The sequence below is a fragment of the Equus asinus genome, chromosome 2 (genome assembly GCF_041296235.1).
Source record: "Equus asinus isolate D_3611 breed Donkey chromosome 2, EquAss-T2T_v2, whole genome shotgun sequence".
Lineage (NCBI taxonomy): Eukaryota > Metazoa > Chordata > Mammalia > Perissodactyla > Equidae > Equus > Equus asinus.
The window spans coordinates 193760806-193782731 of NC_091791.1; the positions used below are offsets into that span (position 1 = coordinate 193760806).

At 43.9% G+C, this 21926-nt stretch overlaps 1 long non-coding RNA gene across 1 annotated transcript in view; it reads left to right on the forward strand.

The window, feature by feature from the left end:
• The first annotated feature begins 582 nt into the window (after positions 1–582).
• Positions 583–21926, forward strand: part of LOC139044569 (uncharacterized) — a 35594-nt gene continuing 14250 nt past the window's right edge. The window contains exons 1-2 of the long non-coding RNA XR_011501617.1: positions 583–6479; positions 14613–14781. This is a non-coding gene — a long non-coding RNA (uncharacterized lncRNA). The remainder of the gene's footprint in view (positions 6480–14612; positions 14782–21926) is intronic.

The following is a 21926-nucleotide window of genomic DNA, read 5'->3' on the forward strand; positions in this document are numbered from 1 at the left end:
TTTACAAAATTAGAGATTCTGGGAAGATTTCGAGAGTATACTTTATATCTCAGAAATAATGGTTTATACTTAGATACATTATTTTACATGAAATTTCTCAAGGTAAACCATAAAATAAAACTAGTATCATTTTGCATTTATTATGCAAAAAACAGTACCCCAAGGACTAACACTACAAGCTGTAGTTTGAGGTTCCTAAGAATTCAAGATAAGATCTCAAAATAGTGACATAAATAATACACTAGTCCACATATCATATTCCACACCTTTTGTTAGACTCTCACTTCAAATCTTTGTCCAAAAACTTTGTTTTGTGTTCGGACTGTTTTGAGTGAAAAATCCCAACCAAGAATCAGTACTGACACAGGCATCCAGCCTTGATTGAAAAAGAAACAAAAGAGAAATTAGCAAATGCACCTTAGAGGAGAAGTCGTACTTCCCTGGGAAGAGGCCACTATGACCGTCCATCTCGTGTCCAAACAACGAGAAACAGGAAGTGCCCACGGAGAGGACTCCTCTCTGGAAATGAAACAACGGGAAACAGGAAGTGTCCACTCGAGGACTCCTCTCTGGAAATGAAAGTGTTGAGTCAGAGGATTCTTCTTTGGACATTGCTTTGGAAAGTCTCGTGAAAATCAAACGTAGTCGTGGAAATATCCTGTTTTGTTTTTTTATCCCATGCACTTCCAAAAAGGATGTGAGGAAAGCTACAGTGGCAAATCACACATGTAACACAATCGTGTATAATTATGTGTATACACACTGTTTTAGTTAGTTAATTAAATGTTTTGCCTGTCTCTCATGCTGATGATGTGGTACATTTGTTATCTAACGTGAATAAGGAAAGAAAAATTCAACTGCTACCCATGAGGGCCTCTGGGAAATGTGAAGGACGATGTCCAATGTTGGAACAAAAGATAGATTTTTCAAATTAAGCCTTAATAGACTTTTATTAAAAATTTTAAAATTTGGCTAAGCGAAGGTATTCTGTATACAGTCAAGAGGATGTGATATACATAAGACGCTTTCCATCTAAGAGACAATAACTGTGGTAGCTTTTTATTGTCAATGTAGTTAAGCTAGAACTGTGTTTCCCAGAGTTCCCTTCTCTGCATGGTTTTGGGCACAGGTTGGCCACAGGAGAAATTTTTACCAGATTTGGGAGGCAGAAGCGAAGCAGCAGCCATGTTTATGCTTAGAAGGTCGGTGTTAGGTCAGGCACCATTGCCACGCATGCATGTTGCTGTGGATTTGCTAGCTCACTTTGTTGGTGTGGGAGGGCAGTGGCTGAGTCCCCAGTTTCCACCTCCTCCCAGATCTCCCTGAGATGGCGGCTGGCCCCCACTGCACCTCCAACAGGGGCTGGATTTCCTTATTCAGCTGTGGGACTCCCGGGCCAGGTTCCTGTGCGGCTCCAGAGTCCACCAGGCCTTCTGCAGGGCACTCCCATCATCGAGGATGCGGTGGGAGCCCTGTAAATGTATCCTAGACATCTATGCTGGACATCCTAGGCTGATTAAAGAGATCCCAGAAAAAAACATAGTGCTACTATTAAAATTTATTTGGCTTATTGCTCCCTTTGGGGATTTTCTTAATTTCATACCATAAACAGGGTTTGTAAGGGAAAGCCCACCAACTTTCCAAAGGAGGCTGTCTTTTGGACAAAGGCAAACAGATGGCACAGAGATGGAGGATCATTGTAGAAAGATCTTTGTGGAACTGACCGTGTAAAAGAGGTAGCTGGTCCCCATGGCTTGAACAGTACAGGTTGTTTCATTGTTCAAAACAGGAAAGAACATGTAGAACTACAAAGCCGGCTGACCAGAACGAGAAGGGAACACCATCACTGCCTGTTCTACTGGCCTGGAAGCTTACCCACTGCACTTAGACAAGGCACAGAGAGCAGAGGGCAAGGACTAGAAGGGAAGACACACCGTTTGTTAATCACCATTGTCTACATGGAAAATCCAATAGGCACTTTAGGCAAATTAGGAGAAAATTTTTTTAAAGTTGAGCAAGTTTGCTGGAAAAAAGATCAATTTGGAAAAACCTATAGTGTTCCTATATACAAACAATGACAAATGAGAAAATGTAATTAAAAAAATTCTGTTCCATGAAAAATAAAAACTACAAAGTACCTCAGAATAAATCTATCAATCAAAAGATGTGGAAGACCTTTATGGAGATAATTAGAATACAGTTGTCTGTCTCTTAATGACTGGGACGCATTCTGAGAAATGTGTCACTAGGCAATTTCGTTGTTGGGTGAACATCACAGAGTGACTTACACAAACCCAGATGGGACAGCCTACCACACACCTAGGCTACATGGCACTAATCTTATGGGACCACCGTCGCATATGTGGTCTGTCGTTGACCAAAGGATTATTAGGCGGCACATGACTGTACTTAATTAAAAGACTGACTAAGCGTACAGGTATATTATGCTCATGAATGAGAAGACTTAATAAGCTACAGACATCACTTTTCACCAGTTTATCTATGAATTCCATACAGTTCCAATCAATACTTTCTGTGGAATTTGTGGATGTGTGTGGAACTTAATAAAATTATTCTAAAATTCATGTGGAAGAGTAAAGAGCAAGAGTAATCTAGCGTAATAGTTTCCTGTAATAAATTACCACAAACTTAGAGACTTAAAACAACACAAAGTTAACACCCTACTGTTCTGGAGGTCAGAAGTTCAAAATGAGACTTACAGGGCTAAGATCAAGGTGTCAACGGGGCTGCGTTCCTTCTGGAGACGGGAGAATCCTGTCTTGACTTGCCCAGTTTCTAGAGGCCACCTCTGACCTGTGCTTCTGTCATCATCTACTCTAACAGTGACCCTCCTGCCTTCCTGTCAAAGGACCTTGTGACTACTTTGGGTCCACCTGGATAATACGGGATATCTCTCCACCTCGAGTGTTAACTTAATCACCTCTGCAAAATCCCTTTTGCCACGTAAGATAAGAGGGTTCCAGGGATTCAGACGTGGACATTTTGTGGGGAGATTGTTTTATCCACCACAGCAGGGCAATTTTAAGAAGAACCAGGAGAGAGCACTTGCCATACTACATACTGAGACTTATAATAAAGCTGTAGTAATTAAAATTGGGTGGTACAGGGAGAGGTACAAACAGAAGCCAGAACAGGGCTATTATATATGAGAACTTGGCATACGACAGAGGTGGTGTTACCGATTAGGAGAGAAAGTCAATAAACATTGTTAAGACAACTGGCTATCCATGTAGAGAAAAAAAATAACTAGACCCCTACCTTACCATATATATAAAAGTAAATTCCAGATAAACTGTATGGGCCTAAAGTTTTCATATTTTCCTCAAAATATGAAAATACAGGCAAATAATTTTATGATTTCAAAAAGAGAAAGATTTCTTAAACAAACCTGAAAAGTACAAATAATAAATTGTGTACATTAAAATGTAAAAAATCTACACAATAAAAGACGCCATAAACAACGTAAAAAGACAAATCACAAACTCTAAAAGACCTTTGCCACCCATGCAGCCAAAAAGCATCGTATCAAGAATATAAAAAAGAAACGATCTGTAAGAAAACGCAAACAACACAGTGGAGAAGTAGACAAGGACACGATCAGGCAATTCATAGGACAGAGAATCTGCAAGGCCAAAACAGTATGAAAAAGTGTTCCCGGGATCACAAGGCGATGTGAACATAAACGCCCACAATCGCTTTGTTTGCTATCGCCAAAAGGACGGGAGAGGAAAGAACTTTAAATGTGTGGATAAACATATTTGGGAATAGTCCCACAGCAGCCAGAACGAATGGATAAACTAGATCTAAATGCTTCCTACGGATAGATCTCAAAAACAATGTTGAGTGAAAAGAAGACAAGTTTTGGACTGATTTACAGGTTAAATTGTTACTTGTGTAAAATTTTAAAACGCAGAAGTGAACCAAATGTCGTCACTGCAGGCATCTGCGGTAAAGTACAGAACCTTAGAAGCAAAGGCTGCCCAGCGACTTCCCAGGGGTGTCTGTCTCAGGAGTGGAAGGAGGGGAAGGGGTGGCACCAAGGGACACTGGCTCTCATTCTTATGTCTTTAAAACACTCACCCGAATAAAACACATTGTTTATATGTGTTAACTCTGAAGAGCAGGCACCCACATCTTTGTTATTACTTTCCTCGCTTTCTGTGAGTCTGAAATTTTTTGGAATAAAATAACCAATAGTCTATTAATGTGGAGAAATAAAGTAAGAAGCAACTTTGCAAAGACTAAATACATAAATGTCTAAATTTTGCTATGGCGAGAAAATTGACTAGGTCTTTGGGGTATGTTTGTGAGTGAGACAGAAAGAGAGATGCTCCATGCGATGGACACAGCCACATTGTGTTTCTTTGGAGCAGAGACCTCACAGCCACAACTTCGGTGACACTCCCTCGTCAGAGATGCCTGGACAGGGCAAAGCCCAGAGACTCGCATGGTGGCCCAGGACAATGTGTGCTGCGGCTGACAACAGGCACGTCCTGTTGCTCTTCCAGAGAAGGCAGTCAAGCAACAAATCCAGAGCAAAAACTCTATCACCGGCTCCTGACTCACCCAATACTTTTCATAGATCCTGGGCTTGTTTATTTGCTTATTGACTTAAACCTGATATAAGACATAATGCTATTGGTTGGCTAAACACAGTACTTAGTTTACTTTAGCTATTATAATTACTGCTGGAAAAATAGTGCTTTCCAACCCGTCTACTTTTGAGGCTGTTTCCTGACACTAGCTCACGTTTCCTGAAGGGTAACAAATGGAAACTGTTATCACCACTCATTTGACAGATGATCTGCTGTTGACTTCTGGGCTGTATGTTCTGAGTTTACGTTCAAATAGCATTTGGAAATGATGACTTCTCGACAAAGGGGCTAAGAAGTCCAGGGCCTCACAGTTCAGATCTTTCTTGACGTGCTGCATCCAGATCGCCTGCCTGCTCAGCACGCAGGAATGCTTAATTTACATGCTACTTTTTCCAACTAATAAACACTCCTTCCTAATGCAGGGCTTGCTGGCAGAAGCCCAGACTTAGTGTTCTTGGGTTTTTTTTAACCTTACCACAGGAAAGAAAGCAGGGAATTCTGTTCCTAAGAATCATCACAAATTTATAAATATTGTGTGTCAGCAATGCTACACTAAGATAGGACTTCTGTTTGGTCTGATTGCTGCCTGCTATTGCACGCAAGCTTTCTGAAACAAGGAGAGGGTACTCACTCCTTAAGCAGAGTACACAATACAATTCATAATCCTTTTCCTACATCTCATCATTCAAAATTTTCTAGAATACAACCTTCCCAGTTGGAATATACACGTGGTGGGGGAAGAACTTAGTCCCACTTATTTAGCACCTAGTCAGCACCTGAGAGCATAGTGTACCCTGAAGATGGCCACATGGGTTACGGGCTGCGTCAACCAACCAGGACACAAGAAGCATGTCTCCCCTCTGGTCTTGGGTGACCGAACGAGAAGACAACAGCAACAAAAAAGAACTAAAAGACTAGGACTCCAATCCTCCTCAGTCAAGACAACTGTCCTTTTACACATTAAGAGATAAGTACAGTGATTGTGATTTTGGAAAAAGACAACTCACACTAAAATCTGTAATGATAAATAGTTCATGAACCGCTGACAGCGAGCAGTGGACTCGCTCTCTTCACAACGATTTGAGCCCATCAGTCATGAGTTAGGATCCAGAAAGGAAGTTTAGTTAGATTAGCCAGCATAATCGGGATGATGGCAGACTAATGTCTCAAAAACTCATCTTCAAGGATTACAGAATCTTGAGCCAGTTACGCAGGGAAAATGGGCAGTAAGAAGAGGGTTTCCTTCAGGCAAGACAGACTCCAGGGCCTTTGATTGTTCCATTCTTCTGTCAGCTGTGATGGATGCTTTGTAGGTGTGTTTCCCTGTGGTCAGCCTGTTCCTGGAGAGAAACTCATAGAACAAAGTTTTAATTTATCAAGCTATCAGGGAGCACATAAGTGGAGGCCATAAATCAGGAAAGCACGTGAATTTTTTACAGTACGTGTGGAGTAGCAAGTAGTCCAACAGAGGTGGGGCTGGCGCCCTTTAGTGTAACACGATGGCCTCGCTATGCTCTTACACAATTACCCATTAATCTCTAAAGAACAGTTCTTTATACGGAAGGACAAGAACCAAGGTATTAATCTTTAGTGTCTACATACACACAACAGGAAACACCTACTTTCATTTATAACCCTTAGCTTCTGAACTTTAGGCGGATGAGACTCGGTCCAAAGGCAGCCGCGCCTTGCCAGGCAGCCTGGTGGGTCTGGGTGTGTAAGTCTGGCTGAGACCATCGGGGCAGGCCGCGGGGCTCGCGTCACAGCAGAGAGGGCATCTGCAATCCGACGGAGGTCAGCGCAGAGCAGAAATGCATCTGGACAACAGAAGCGCCGCGACTGCGGGGGTGCCGCGCAGAGAAGGTCAGAGCGCTCCTGTGCAGCCGGCGCCAGGGCAGGGAAGGGCGTTGGCAAACAATGGGCTAGTTAGTGCTCAAGCTGTTCGCCACGGGATTCACGACGTAAAATGCCTCCCCTTCTCCTGAACCAAGTCTTCAGCTCACATTGCTCCTTAACACTTTTCTGCATGAGCGAATTCTAGTTTAGGATCTAAGAGACATGCTCAGTTCTGTTTCTGGGTTTACATGGAGCAACAGGGAGAGGGGACACAGGGACAAAGGAGGCAGAACCTGGCGGTTCAGCCAATCCCGACAGTCCCTTTTGGGGTCTCCTAAGCACCTCAGGTTTAACAAGGTCAAAGCAGAAGTCTGTTCTTCCACCCCAACCGCGCTCCTTCCCAGACGCCGCTCGTTATTAATCGGTGCCCAGGAAACACATCACAATCCTTGCAGGCCGCCGCCTCGTCCAGAGCCACATCCCCCGGGAGCAGCTGCCGCGGCCTCCTACATCGGCCTCCTCCCTCCGCTGCCACCGACCACCCTGCTCGTGCTCGTGCTCACGGTGTCTTCCCGCAGCCCCCGCAGTGACCCTGGCGGCGACTCAGACCGCGTGCCCAGTGCTTAGAGCTCTGCTGCTCTTTCCTCCCGCTGGGAGCGCAGTCTCCCCTGGGGCGCCTCTCCTTTCCCTCTCCTTCGCTCGGCCCCTGGGCTTCTGCTTCCCTCGCCTTCCCGCAGAGCATGCCCTCTTCCTGGCGTGGCTCTTCCTCGAATCCTGCAGGGCTACTTCCTTTTTCTTAGAGGACCTCAGCTCAGATGTCACTTCCTCAGAAAGCGGTTCTCGTTCTAATGCAGCCGCCTCTCCCAGACACTCTCCATGACAGGACTCTGCTTTATCGCCTTCGTGGCCCTTAGGACAGTTGAACTTTTTTTTGCCTCTGTTTTCCACCTCTCCTCACCAGAACGCATGATTCGTAAGGGCAAAAGCTGTATTCACTGCCGTATCCTGGGGCAATGCCTGGCTCACCCCAGAAATCAGTAGCCGCTTGCTAAGAGGCAGCGTGGCATAATGGTGGGACATCTGACCTCCAGCTGGAGGCAGCCTGGGCTTGAGATGCAGCACGGCCACTAATGGCTGTGAAACTAGGGTTACTGACTGAGCCCGGGTATTTCCTCCTCTGTTAAACAAGTCGATGATAGAAGCAGTTGCCTCGCAGAGCCTCTGTGTGGATTAAATAATTTTAAATGTTTTGAGAAATTCCTAGCACATGATAAGCATTACTATTCGTTTCCTCTGACCTGTCCTTAATTTCTTATGCATAGGCAGAAAAAATCCTGGATTTTCAGATTTTTTAGTTCATTGACAACCACCAACATACACCCAGTGATTTACATACTTTCCACTCCTCTTTAGAGCAGCCTAGAAAAGAGTCAGCAAGGGGCCTGGCTGCCCCCACTCTGCGGCTGAGAAAGCATCTAAAGAGTACAGGACCAGAGGCGTCTGAGGTCACAGACCTCACAGAGGATGTGAGACTCGGGACTGAGAGCAGAGCCTCAGCCCCCAGAGAGCCAGCGACTTCCTGTGCAGGTGCAACAATCAGTGATTCTCAAACGTATTCTTATCAGAGCGGAATGAGACCTGCCACACTACAACACGCAGATCGCTCCTCCCAACAAGGAAGCTTCACGTTGGTGGGGTTGCCAGATAAAATGCAGGGTGCCAATTAATTTGAATTTCAGATCAGTAACAAATAGTTTTTTATTTGAACTTCAAATTTAGCTGAACGTCCTGTATTTTCATTTGCTACATCTACATTCTGGAGACTGAAGGGCAGCTCTGCAACAGACAGACCTGGGATCAAATCTGAATTCACGGATGTAGTATGGAAACAACTTTGAGCAAATTGCTTGACTCTCAGTGAGTTTCAATTTCCTCGTCTATCAACAAACCTGCCTCACCCAGCGTTTACAAGGCTTTACTGAGTGAGGCTGTGTGAGAGCACTTGGCAGAGCACCAGAGGGCTGGAGCCATGGGAGACTGGCAAGAACACATTAATCCGCCTTCCTCTCCTTCTGATGCTGCAGGTCTGATCTCTGGCTGAGACGCTGAAAGCCAGTTTTCATCTAGGATAATTAGGATCAGCCTTGAGGGCAATTGATTTAAGGAAATAGAATTATATTTGAACATCACATTCCCTGGATCAATGATCTATTGCCACAATAATGCCGTGTAACAAACAACCACAAAACCTGAGTGGCTTTCAACAATTAGCATCTATTCTTGCTCATGAGTCTAGGGGGTGGCTCAGCAACTGTACCAGCGTGAGCCGGGCTAGTGGGGTTCACTTATGCATCTGTGGTCAACTCTCAGGTCAGCTGGGGACTGGCTGGTCTAGGATGGCCTCAGCTGGGATGACTTGGCTCTGAGCTACAGGGTCTTTCATCCTCCAGTAGGCTGGCCTGGGCCTGCTCTTAAGACAGGGATAAAGGCCTGAGAGAAGCAGCAGACATGTGCAAGTGCTTTTACAAGACCATTTGCATCAGATTTGCTATTGTCCCACTGGCCAAAGCAAGGCATGTGGCCAAGGTCAGATTAGGTTAGAGGTGCATGACCAAAAGGTATAAATATATAGAGGCATGAAACAATGGGTCCATTATGTGATTGATCTACAATGTCCAATCCATTGAACTTATAGAGTAACATTTGAAACGTAGGAAGTCAATGAATGAAGGCATGAACAACATGGTAGACACCTGCTGAGAGGTCTGTGCTCCCCTCATCTCTGGGATCCACTCAGCCCTTCCACAGGGGTGGGTTCCTGGCAGCTTATGCTGTGTGACCCCACACCCTGGTTTTGGCTGGCCAGCAAAGGGGGAACCCCTGACACAAGCTGACCTGGTCCCATTCTCTTTCTGGAATTTGGAAATGGAAGAAGAGAGTTGAGTCGGCACCTCCGTGTGGCAGAACCTGCAACGTGGAAGCTTGGGCGCTTTGGGGAGGCTGTGTTTCCCACATCAACTGAGGAGCGGAAAGAAACAGCCAGTCTCTCAGCCAGTAGAGAGAGACAAATGAAGTAAATGCTGCATAAATTTCCTACTGATGCTGTAACAAATTACCATAAACTTAGTGATTATGCGAGTAAGTGTCTTATTGTGCAATTCTTGAGGTCAGAAGCCTGGAATGGGTCAGCAGGGCCATGTCCCTTCTGGAGGCTCCAGGGGAATTTCGTTTTCTTTCTTTCCCACCTTCCAGAGGCCACCTCCGTTTCTTGGCTCATGGTCGCTCCTCTACAACCTCTGCTTGCATTGTCACATCTCCTCAACTCCGACCTTTCTGCCTCCCTCTTTTAAGGACCCTTGTGATTACACTGGACCCACCTGATAGTCCAGGATAATCTCCTCATTTCAACATCTTTAACTTAATCATGTCAGCAAAGTCCCTTTTGCCTTGTAAAGTAGTATTTTCACAGGTTCCAGGAATTAGGATATCTTTGGGGCCATTGTTCTGCCTTCCACAAATGCTCAGAGGTGAAAGGTGGAGAAAAGGTTAGCCTTCTGCTTCTTGACAGAGTGGAGGCCTTCCCGCTCTCCTGCACCTGGTGCCATGATGCACTCCTGCACCTGGTGCCGTGACGCACTCCTGTATCCCGATGAGGAGGCTCCTGGGGGACAGCCGCCTGTGGTGCTCTGCTGGGAAGAGTCCTGAAGGCCTGTGGAACACCTGATCCATTAACAATGTTCCACACGCGTCCCAAACCAGAGAGTTATGTATGTGCCATAAACTCACCATCCTTGCTCTGGGTTAGAAATTGTAGGGTTAGCATAACTGAGTAATGAATAACTTTTTTCCTTATCAAGGTGGGGCTTAAACTATGAACACTTAAATCCTTTTTAGCACAGCAGAACCTGAATTAGGTCTCGCTCAGGAGACTGCCTGTAACATGTAGCATGTCACCACATACCAGATACCTACACCTAGAAGACAAAAAAAATCAATTTGGGGATTTTTCTACCCAATGCTTTTCCCTTTGAACAAAACAGATGACAAATCTGCATCAAATGCCATCGCATTCGGTGCCCCATCCTGAAGTGTGGCCACGGCTGGGAGGCATCTGTCACTGTGCAGAACATCCCTCCTTGTTAGAGCACTTCTCACATGAGACGTCACTGGTTCAGGAGCTCCGAGTTTTGTTCCTGCCAGTTCTGTTGGTGCCATGTGCCAGGAGCCCACTCATGCTGGGTCCCTGGCCTGGCTTTTACAGGGAACTGGTCCTGAGTGATGCTTCTCACTGACGCCGATCGGTGTTCTCAGTGACCTCATGGTGCTGACATTACGGTGTTGTGTTGACACCAGACAGGAAGAAAGATAAGAGGGGCCTGTTGTGCCCAGAATTTAGCAGGAACCAGAGGGTGGGCTGGAGGGTGTTGCTCTATTTTCTAAGTGGCATCACTTAGTGTCTCTCAGAGTCAGTGAGAACACAAAAGGAGAGAAGACAGACCAGAGACCTTAAGCAGAGCCCCCTTCCTGCTGGCTGCTGTGGAGTTCTCTTTTCATGAAGAATCTTTTCCTCTCTGGAGGCTTAAGGAGGCATATGTGATTTAATCCCCCCGTGGCTTTTAAACCCTGCAGACTGTGTGTTTACAAAGTAGGATCTTTTACTAGATATTGTAAAAGAGATTTCTGTGCAGACGTTTTGCCAAGAAATTAAAATCTAGTCTTTTCCAGGGTCATAAATATACTTGACAGAATCCAGAGGCTCAGTAGCAGAGATAGAAGTAGCTGTTCTCTTCAGCCAATTGCTCCCACTTGTGACCAACACCCACCCTCACCCGGGTGAGTTCTCTCCCCTCTGCCATCGGCTGGGGCAGGTCTCAGCCTCTGGCTCTGGGAGGCATTGAAGTGAGGCGCTCTGAGCCACGTAACCACATATCTACGCTGCTCCAGATGCACACACACCTCGGGGTTCAATTATCAACCTGAGAGAATTCATCTCTCAGCAGTCTGATAGTCTCCTCTCCAGCAATGACCAAGTTTTCAAGGAAGACATTTATATTTTAACTATGTCATTCTTTTTGCTGCTTTAAAATCAGATTTCATTTTCTTCAGCTCGCTGGGCTTTACACAAATGTTGGTAAGCTGAATGGGGTGTCAACACTTGGACCGGTGACCAGTTCACTGGAGACTTCTCAGCTCTACCTTCAAGGGAGCACCCAGGGACTGCTTTGTAACTGCTGCTTTTCAGGTTCCCCTGAGCCGTTTGTGTGTCCCTGAGGACTCTCAGCCCCGGAGAAAGCCAACCACAATGGTCTGATTCCGAGGAAACCTCTCTGTTCTTCCTTTTCCCATGGCATGTGCCCAAAACCAGCCGATTATCAGAAAACTAAAAATTTTTGTAACCCAAATTTAAGATTTTTTTAACTAGTTGGAACATGTTAACATGATTTAAAGGTCAAAAAAGCCTAACATTTCAGCAAAAACTTGAGTCTTCCTCAGTAACTAAAATTTGATAATATTTCTTGGCAGTTAATTCAATTTACTCTACGTACTTGACAATACTACAGCTGTATTTCTTTTAAAAATAGCCTATAACGCTTTTAAAATTACTCAGTCGCTGACTTATTTAGAACTCCAGTTGTTTGTGTCCTTGTCTCGCTTCTCCTCGGAACTGTGGGTTCCTGGAGGGGAGGCCCCTCGAAGCCTCTCCCCAGGAAACCAAGTGCCACGCAGTCCTTCAGGAGCTCAGGCAGCGCAAGGGGCGGCCACACAGTGCTCTCCCCCTCTCTGAGGCCTCTTCTCTTCCTCCTTCCGCCCACCGCTACCCTTCCCAGAAACAGAAGCATTTCTTATTATTCATTATTTAGCTTTTGTTGAAAGCTTCTACGAAAAAAGCAGTCATGCAGATCCTTTTTGAAAAAGAGTAGTGTACATTATAAACCGCTCCTGTAGGGGCCCAGTGGCGTAATGGTTAGTTCACATACTCACCTTTGGCAGCCCAGGATTCACAGGTTCAGATTCTGGGTGCAGACCTACTCCACTCATCAAGCCATGCTGTGGTGGCATCCCACATGCAAAACAGAGGAAGATTGGCAACAGATATTAGCTCAGGACCAATCTTCCTCATCAAAAGAAAAAAAAGTCATTCCTATAAATCATAATAATGCACAGTAAAGGTGCTGCTTGGAATTCTTAGGGCTGGGAGTGGAGTAGAAAGAAGGAGGGAGGTCTCTCCTAAGACAGTGACTGGAGTAATCATTGGCTCTAGGGTGATACTGTTGTTCACACTTTAAATTAAAATTGCACATTGCAGATTCTGATTATAAATTAGTTTTAAAAGTCAGACATCTTGGGGAAACGTTTTTAGTATGTTAGTAATATTATTACTGAGATCTTTCCTGCAAAACTACAAATAAAGCGCCATGGTTCTGCCCATTTCATGTCTGACAAGTAGTTACACAAACAAAATTTCTTTTAATAAACCAAGCAAGTCAAGTTTATTTTAGGAAAAAGCAAAAAGTAAAATAGAAACAAGTTGAAACCTACTATTAAGATTTTTCAGATGATAAAACATTTAACTCTCTTCCACCTTTCTTTAGCAAACAACACACCAAAACTTGGTTTATACATACAATAACCTAGGAAATTCTTCTTGGATAATGTGAAGTAAAATTTCCTTAAATATTCAATTTTTCTAGCTCTATTAAGCAGTTTTTAAACATAATTTTAGTGTTGTATGTGTTAAGTTAAACAACGTATATCCTCATGGGAAACAGCCTCCCTTATGAGTAAAACACAAACCTTCCAAGATTTTAGCAGAAAATGACAGTTCCCAGGAAGTCACTCCAGAAGGGGAGTCCCCTTAAATTTCCCGCACATTAATTCCCCTTGAAGTTGTGACTCAAGAATGGACACCCCACATTCTTTAGTTCCCCTTGACCCGGTTGAAAGTTAGGTAATTTTATTTTGATACTTGTGAATGTATGTACCCGTGCCGCTTCTGATTTCGTTCTTGTGGTTTATCACTAACCTTAAAAACACTTGACTAAATAAGGGAGAACATAAAAAACACTTGTTGAAAATCCAAACTCAAAAAATAGGCACATTTCCAAAGCACACATTTCTGATCCTAAAATAACCTCCCTCTAGCCCTAGAGGACCAGCAGAGCTTTGCAGACACCTTGCCCAGCTTCCATCCAGCTCCCTGCACTTCTCAAGCTCGCCAGGAAGTCTCGGAAGCTGTACTCACAAGAACCAATCTAAAATGATGTATCTTAGACACCAAGTTGAGTCTTTTCCTTTCATTTCCTTCCCTTCAATTTCCTTCACCCCTAGACTCTCCACTTAAGCCTGAGGAACACAATGATTTATAGGAACATGACGATTAGAATCACCTGTCCACACCTTTCCAGCCCAGGCCACTGGCTCTGTCCACTTTTGTAGGAGACTGTGATTCGGTGACAGCTCACCAGATATAGAGCCCCCTGCATATCCCCAAACTGGACAACAGCCATTGCGTGCACAATGCCATGGCTTCTCCACACCACTGCCCGGAAGGCTTGGAGTGCAGGGGGCCCAGGTTGCCCAGGTCTCGTCCATAAAACCATTCACATCAGCTGAGAATGCAAAGGATAAAGTCCCCAAAGACTGCAGGAACAGATCATGAGACACTTGGAAAGAAGGGAGCCGTAGGAACGACCATTTGAGCAGCAAAGAGTGTGTGGGGCCCCTAGGAAATGAAACTTCAGATTAACAGCCCCGGGAGAACTCGGACTTGACCACGTTGTTTACGGCAATGTGGAATGTTACCAAATTCCATCCATGGACTTTTATTCATATCTGAAACATAAACTAGGGAAAAGAATCCAACAACCAAAAAACTAGCAACAAAGGCTCAGTAATCAGAACAGGGCCTACGTTCCTGCTTTTTGTAGAAAAACTATAGCTTGAGAGTGGTAGCATCTTATAAACTAGGTAACTCCAATCCCAGAGAACATAGCAGAGACCAAAGTCGGGTGAGTTTCCATTTTCTCAGATGGGCTCTTGACATCCTTTCCTTCTCTTGGCTGCCATGCTTTCCCTCTTCTTGAGTTGAGATGTGCATTGAGAGTAAAGATGTCTTAATGAGGATGGTCTTTTTACAAATTGGTGTTCTGATCTTCACAGACTTGCCACGAACATAATCCCTTTCACGAGATCCAGCCAAACTTCCCTGTGAACATCTGTCTCCTGAAGCATCCCACCGCTGCCCTAAATTCTAACGGGTGGCTCTAAACCAGATACTCACATCGTCTGACCTCAGAATTATCTTCCATGAAGGATGTCTGGCTAAAAGGTAAGATTTTCAATGTTTAAACGTGGCATTTCTGAATGAGATTTTTTTTTCTTCAATGGCTTGTGATATTAACATTTTAAACTATCTTTCAAGAGAAAAGTTTGTATCCAATTAGTTATTCAAATATCTCTTACCAGGAGTTGAATAGAAAAGAGCCTGAAATTGGTAAGATTTATATAATCTTAGCACAAGCCTTCAATACACTTTAAATTATGACACTCCTGTAACTTCTCTTGGCCCTGAAAATCACTTTGCGCAGTGATGAAGTGAGGGCGAGAAGCACGCTCTGAACAAAAGCTGACAGCAGAGGAAGGGGACCAAGTGCTGGAGCTTTAGTCAAAGTTATTATCACGACAGAGCTGACATGAACTACTTGGCTCTTGGCGCGTCCACCTCCAAGGGGCCACATGCTTGTCTGGGCTGTTTCTTGGGTTGCATGATCTGTTAAGGAAACAGATATTTGTTTTGATCTCTATAATAAGCCAGACACTAATTAGTGTCAAAGAATTATATTCTTGCAATAATCATACTGGGTTTTATTTTTATTTTGTTTTCTTTCTGATAGGTGTTAAATGTGTTCTGATGCTCATGATACAGTCCTTTTACTGTCGTCCCGGGGGTTTTGCACACACAGAACAGAACCTGTCACTAGGCAACAAAGCAGCCCTGGCTGCAGGTTGTAAGAGCCAAGTGCCTTTTCAGCCGGTGTTCACCATGTGTGCTGCTTCTGGGCCTCTTTGGCTGCCCTTTCCTTGGGACAAGCCTCCACTCTTCATACCAACAAAGACTCGCAGCCCTGCAGTATTTTTCTCCCAAACACATGACTTTGAGTTTGTGCACAGGCCTAGAAGCGAAGTGTGAAATGCTGAGACTCTGAGCTGGCAGTCCGTCTGGCTGGCAGTCTGTCTGACTGTCAGTGTGGGCACCCCCAGAGAGAACTAAGGCTTGACGTGGGAGAGCTGTCTCACCAGGTGTGCTTATCTGGAGCACCTGAACCTTGACGTCCATAATTACGGCTTCCCAGCACTGTTGTTCTTATAAAACGTCTAACGTCTATAGAGCACTCATAAATGCAGGCATTTATGTAGACTTAGCTCACTCAGTCTTCACCACATTCCTATAGGGTGGGTTCCTAATCTTACAGATGAGGAAAAGAGGCTCAGAGAAGTTCATAATTGCTCAAGATCACACAGCTAACTGTTAGCAGAGATGTGGTTTGACTGCAAGCAGTTTGACTCCAGAGCCCGTAACCAGCTTTTGGACAGTAGCTTACCTTGGAATGAAAGAATGTAAATAAACTAAATTAATAAATAAACAAATAAATAAATAACAACAAAATGCCCACAAGAGTTCTTTAACTCAGGCCTTTATGTGAAAATCATAGAAGAATTAGTTGAGAATGACTGGGATTAATCTGAAGTATCCCATAAACTATGTAAAAACGTGGTGAGGTTCTTACTCCACGGAGTCGACGGGGAGCTTTCCAGGAGGGGTGAAGAGAGCCGTCTTTCTTCTTGTCCCGTCTAAGTGCTCCTCTCACTGTTTGCTCCCCCAGACTCTATTTATCTCATGGTGTCCTTGCCCCAAGATGATCTGGAATTGCTCAATATAAACATTATAAGTTTAAATAAAAAAGTAATAAAAATAGTTACGCATAGGAGAGGTAGGAAACAGAACAGAAGGATCAGGGATGCAGGCAGATCTGCATTAAAGGAAAACATGAGTGAATTCATTTAAAACTTGGCAATGAGGAAAACTTTTTTATCTAGGACTCAACATCTAGACATAATAAAATAAAAAAAGCTTTCATGTGGCAAAAAGCTTCACAAGCAAAGGCGAGAGACAAAGCACAAATTGGGGAAACAGTTGCAATGCTTATTGTGGAGCTAATCTCTGTGACATATAAAGATCTCTCATGAATCGAGAAGAAAAAGACTAGCAACCTGGCTGAGGGACACGGGGCGACGTTGGTCAGAGGTGCAGACTCCCAGGGGTAAGATGAGTCAGTTCCGGGCATCCACGTGTAGCACGGTGACCCTAATCAAGACACTGTGTGATAAACTTGAAAGTTGCCAAGAGAGGAGATCTTAAATGCTCTCACAACAACGACAACAACAAGGTAGTCTTGTGAGGCGATGGGGGCGCTAACTACTCTCACTGTGATAGTCATTTGCAATACATGCGTGTGTCAAATCATCGTGTTGTACGCCTTAAACTTACACAATGTTACATGTCAACCACATCATGATAAAGCTGGGGGAAAAATGACTGACAGCCTGATGGAAACTTTGGAAGAGACATGAATAGATAGCTTACAGAAAAATAAAAGCAAATGGCCTTTAAACATAGGAAAAAACTCAACTTCACTCACCCTAAGAAAAATGAAAATTAAAGTGCAATGAGATATTATTTCCCTACCAACAGATTAGCAAAATCTAGACTCCTACAGTCCACGCTGTACACCAGGTTGTGGAGAAACAGGCACTCATGCACTGTTGGTTGGGAACGCGTAATTGTGCAACCTTGTAGAGTGGAATTCAGCAATGATTAGGAAAACAATATGTACTGACCCCTTGACCCAGTCATCTCACTGTTAGAAATGTATCTCAAAGGAAAAGATTTACATTATATATACACAAGTTATTTGTTGTGACATTACTTATAATAGCAAGAGATTGGAATCAACCCAAATGTCCATCAATAGGATACTGGTTAAAAAAAGCTACAGTGCATCCACACAGTGAAATCGATGCAGCTCCAGAAAATATTAAGGCAGTACTTTATATATTGATATAGAAAGATCTTCAGGATACATTATTTAATTGTGATTTTAAAAATCAAAGCGCAGGAAAGTGTGAGTAGTATGGTATTTTGGGGGTAAGAAAGGGAAATACATACATATATGTGTATATATATGCTTATATATAAACATATAATATAAGCACTACAAGTTTAAATAAAAAATTAATGAAAATGTTTATGTGTGGGAGAGGTAGGAAACAGAACGGATGGAGGCATATTTCTCCTAAGCTCCTTTGTTATAGTTTGACCAGGGTTTTTTTCTTAACTCATTCAAAAAGTAAAATTAAGTCAAAACGAAAAGAGAAATCTCTATAAATTGAAAGCAAGCTGAAATAGTTGAAGCTAATTGTATATTGTGTTGGTAGCATAACCTCACAGAGAAAGGAAAACCTTCGAGTAACCTCAGAACACAGTAGTTTGACCACCTTTTTTTTTTTTCTTCTTCTTCTTCTCCCCAAATCCCCCCAGTTCATAGTTGTATATTCTAGTTGTAGTTCCTTCTAGTTGAACTGTGTGGGTCACCGCCACAGCATGGCATGATGAGTGGTGCTAGGTCTGCGCCCAGGATCCGAACCTGCAAAACCCCAGGCTGCTGAAATCGAGCGTGTGAACTCAACCCCTCGGCCACGGGGCCGGCCCCTAATCACATAACCTCAGTGGGATATAGTCAGTAATTGAAAATAAATTTCAACATCATTCAGCAGTTTTGTTAGCAGCAGTAGCATATTCATATTGTTGTGACTGTTATTTTGAAACTATTTTACATTTTGAAGCATAAAGTAAATAAGCAATTATATTAATATAGGGAACCACCATTTTTAGGATAAAAATAGACACAAGAATAAAATCAAACAAGTTAAGTAAAAAATCTGTAATCGTATTTTAATTAGAAATATCAGTATGGTCTCATTTTTTAAAATGTATTTTTCTGCCTCTGACCACTGAAAAGTCCTGTAACAATGAACGCCTACAGCACCCAGAGTTAGGTCTCTAAGGACCATCCCCACCCCAGGGAAAATCAAAATTCTAAAGAGGATCCTTGGAGGAATGATTAATTCCAGGTTTGCAGAGAAAAACAGAAAGAAAGAAAGAAAATGTACAATATGACTCTGAGACAGTTTGTTGTTCCAGAAAGTAATGAAATGTTTTAAAGGTGAATGAGTCATGTGTAAAGAACAGGGAGCAGCTTCAATGTGTTCCCCACAGTCCATTTGAGAATCAAAAGAATCAAGACTAAGTGATCGAAATTGCACTAAATATTAAAAAATCCAGTTTACGATGACACTTAAAAAAGAGAAAGCCTTCAAAAAAATCTGTGTCCACTGGAAATAGCTTCTGCATTAACTTTCTATGGTGGTAATTAAAAGGAAAGAATTAGGCATTTAGTGTACTTTTCCTACACAAATTATATTTCAAAGTATCCAAACAGCCCTATCTGATGTCGGAAAGTGCCACTTTACAGAACACTTCCAGCTGATAAGTGCAGAAGGAATGACAGAATCCAAAAATAGCTATTTTAGAATCCCTAATGGAATGCTCCATTCGGGCTACAGTCATCAACAGATGTTAAAATTCTAGAAGAAAGGTCAAGGGGAAGCAGATGTTTGCAGAGTGCCAAGCACTGATGGCTCCTTGTTATGAGGAGAAAAGAAAACTTATACTGGAGAGCCCAGGCTGACTCTTGTTGACACCAGCAGCCGTCTGAAGGGCATGGCGCCCCCCAGGAAGCGTTCTTGCCAAAAAGTTGATCCTGAATCTAATCAACTTTAGAAAGACTTTTTTGCCTTTTACAATTGTAAAAAGACACTCACAGAAACTGAAAATAGACGATATTAGATGGAGGGATTATTGTCAATTCTGTTAGGTGCAATTAGGAAAAGGAGCTTTTTTTTTGTGGAGCTGTGTATTGAAGTATTTAGGGGTGAAATGTCATGATATCTAGGATTTGCTTTAAATATTTCGGCATATAAAAATAGATTAAAAAGATGAAATACGGCAAAATGTTAATCACTTTTGACACTCAGAGAGAGGTACTTGCATAGAGAGTTCATTAGATCTGGCCTTGCTTGGAGAAGTGATGGTCAAGCAAAATGCAAGAGAAATAAATTTATTGTTCCCCAAACGCAATAGAATCTTAGCTGCTCAACAAGAGAAGTGGCTGAACTATTGGCTGCAAGAGAGGACAAAGGTTAGGAGCTGGAGCCAGCTTCCAGGGGTCCCAGGGGTCAGTCTGCTGTGGACAGTGCCCAAGGTCACAGAATCTCTAGGACCTACACAGAGGCCGTGTTGTGTTAACCTGGCAGGACAACCTGCTCCATTCCAAGCCAGAGCAGAAAGAGGTGCTGAGGCAGGGGGAGAAACTGGGTAGGACTTCCTGCATGGAATTGGTGGAGCTGCGTCCTCAGAGGGAGAGAGCCGAAGGGCCAGTGGGAAAAACAGAGGAAGAGGAGGACTAGGGAATTAGCCAGGGGTCACCCAAGCACAAAACATCTTGGAGAAAAGGACACTCCAGTTTATTTACAAACAACAGTGCATTACTTGAATTCCCCAGAGTAGAGTGAACTATTAACTACAAGTACCTCTAGACTGCAAACTTTTCTCAGAGCAATAATAAAGCATCTCGTTGGTAAGGGTTAGGATTAAGGAGAGGGTGACGGTAGGGTGAGGATCAGGTTCAGAGCCAAGGTCAGGGCCAGGGTTAGGGGTTAGGGTTAAGGTTAGGGTTAAGGTTAGGTTTAGGGGTCAGAGTAGGGGTTAGGGTCAGGATCAGGGTTAGGGGTGAAGGGTTAGGGTTGGGTGTTAGGGTAGGGTTACGGCAGGGTTATGGTTAGGAGTAGGAGTAGGGTGAGTGTGAGGGTTAGGGTCACAGTCAGGGTCAGGGGTAGGGTTCTGGTTTGGGTTTAGTTTAGAGTTAGGTTTAGGGTTAGAGCGTTAGGGTTATAGGGTTAGGGTTAGGGGTTAGAGGTATGGGTAGGGTTAGGATCATTGTCAGAGTTTAGGATTTGGGTTAGGGTTAGAGTTAGGGTTAGGGCTCGGCCTAGGGTGGTTAGGGTATGGGTCAGGTTGACATACTGGTGGGAGAACCAGGGTCAGTGTCTGGCTCCAAACTTTAGGTAAGAACCTGTATGTATGTGGGTTGGGTTGAGCTCATAGTGAAAACAGGCATGGTAAAGTGCATGGTCTGCTTGAATTCAGAAGTTTACTTCACACATACACATTCCGTTGTGAGTGAGGTGGGGAGGATTTCAAAATCTACAAGGTTTCCACATTTATACTTCAGGTACAATAATTGGCAGAGTTTCCAAGATGCAGAAATGGAGTAGGAAGAAAAGAATCCTGGGTAATCTAGATAGGTGTGCTGCCTGCTCACTCCAGTCGATAGTGTGCACCTCTTCTGACTCTGCATCGGTAATGATACACTGGTAGCTTGGAACTGGGCATGTAGGAATATTTACAGAAATTGGTTTATACCACAAATCATGATGTTCCCCTCTCTCCCCACCAGCAGAGCTGACTGTTAAACATTTACATGCTCTATTAGTTGGAATTCTTCAGAGAAACCGAACTATTACGATATATAGATATAAAGAAACTTACTATGAGACATTGGGTCACACAATTATGGAGGCTGAGAAGTCCTATAACCTGCCCTCCACACCTGGAGGCCTGGGAAAGGCTGTGGCATAACTCTGTTCTAAACTTGAAGTCCCGAAATCCTGGAGCGCCAAAGTCCTAGGACAGGAGAAGACTGTGCCCCAGCTCAGGCAGACAGCAATCCGCCCTTCCTCTGCATTTTCGTTCTATTCAGGCCCTCCATGGATTGGATGATGCCCGTCCACATTGGTGAGGCGGGTCCTGTTTACTCAGTCAACTGATTTAATGGTAATCTCTTCTGGAAACACCCTCGCAGACACACCCAGAAATAATGTTTTACCAGCTCTCTGGGCATCCCTTAGCCTAGTCAAACTGACATATAGAATTAACCATCACACCTGCACATCACTGGTGGTACCTGTAATCCAGGTGGACTAACATGATCGTCTGAGAAGGCTTTTTCCCAGGTGACACTGTCTCTGCCCAGGGCCGGGGTTCTGAGGCTGACTTGCTGACAGTAGAGCAGGGCCTGACAGAAGCACATCGGTCTCAGGTAGCTGGCTTTGAGCAGGAGAAATGCCAGGCAGTACAGGAGACATTCTCATCTAACAACTGGGGAAGGAGGACTGGAGAACCCATTGTCAATGGAGCCCCACAGTGTGGGGGGCAGAGTGGAGGGTAGTTCATATGGGCAGACTCTACAGGGGTCTCAGAGCTTGTGCTAGTTCATTCTCCCAGGGGAATGATGA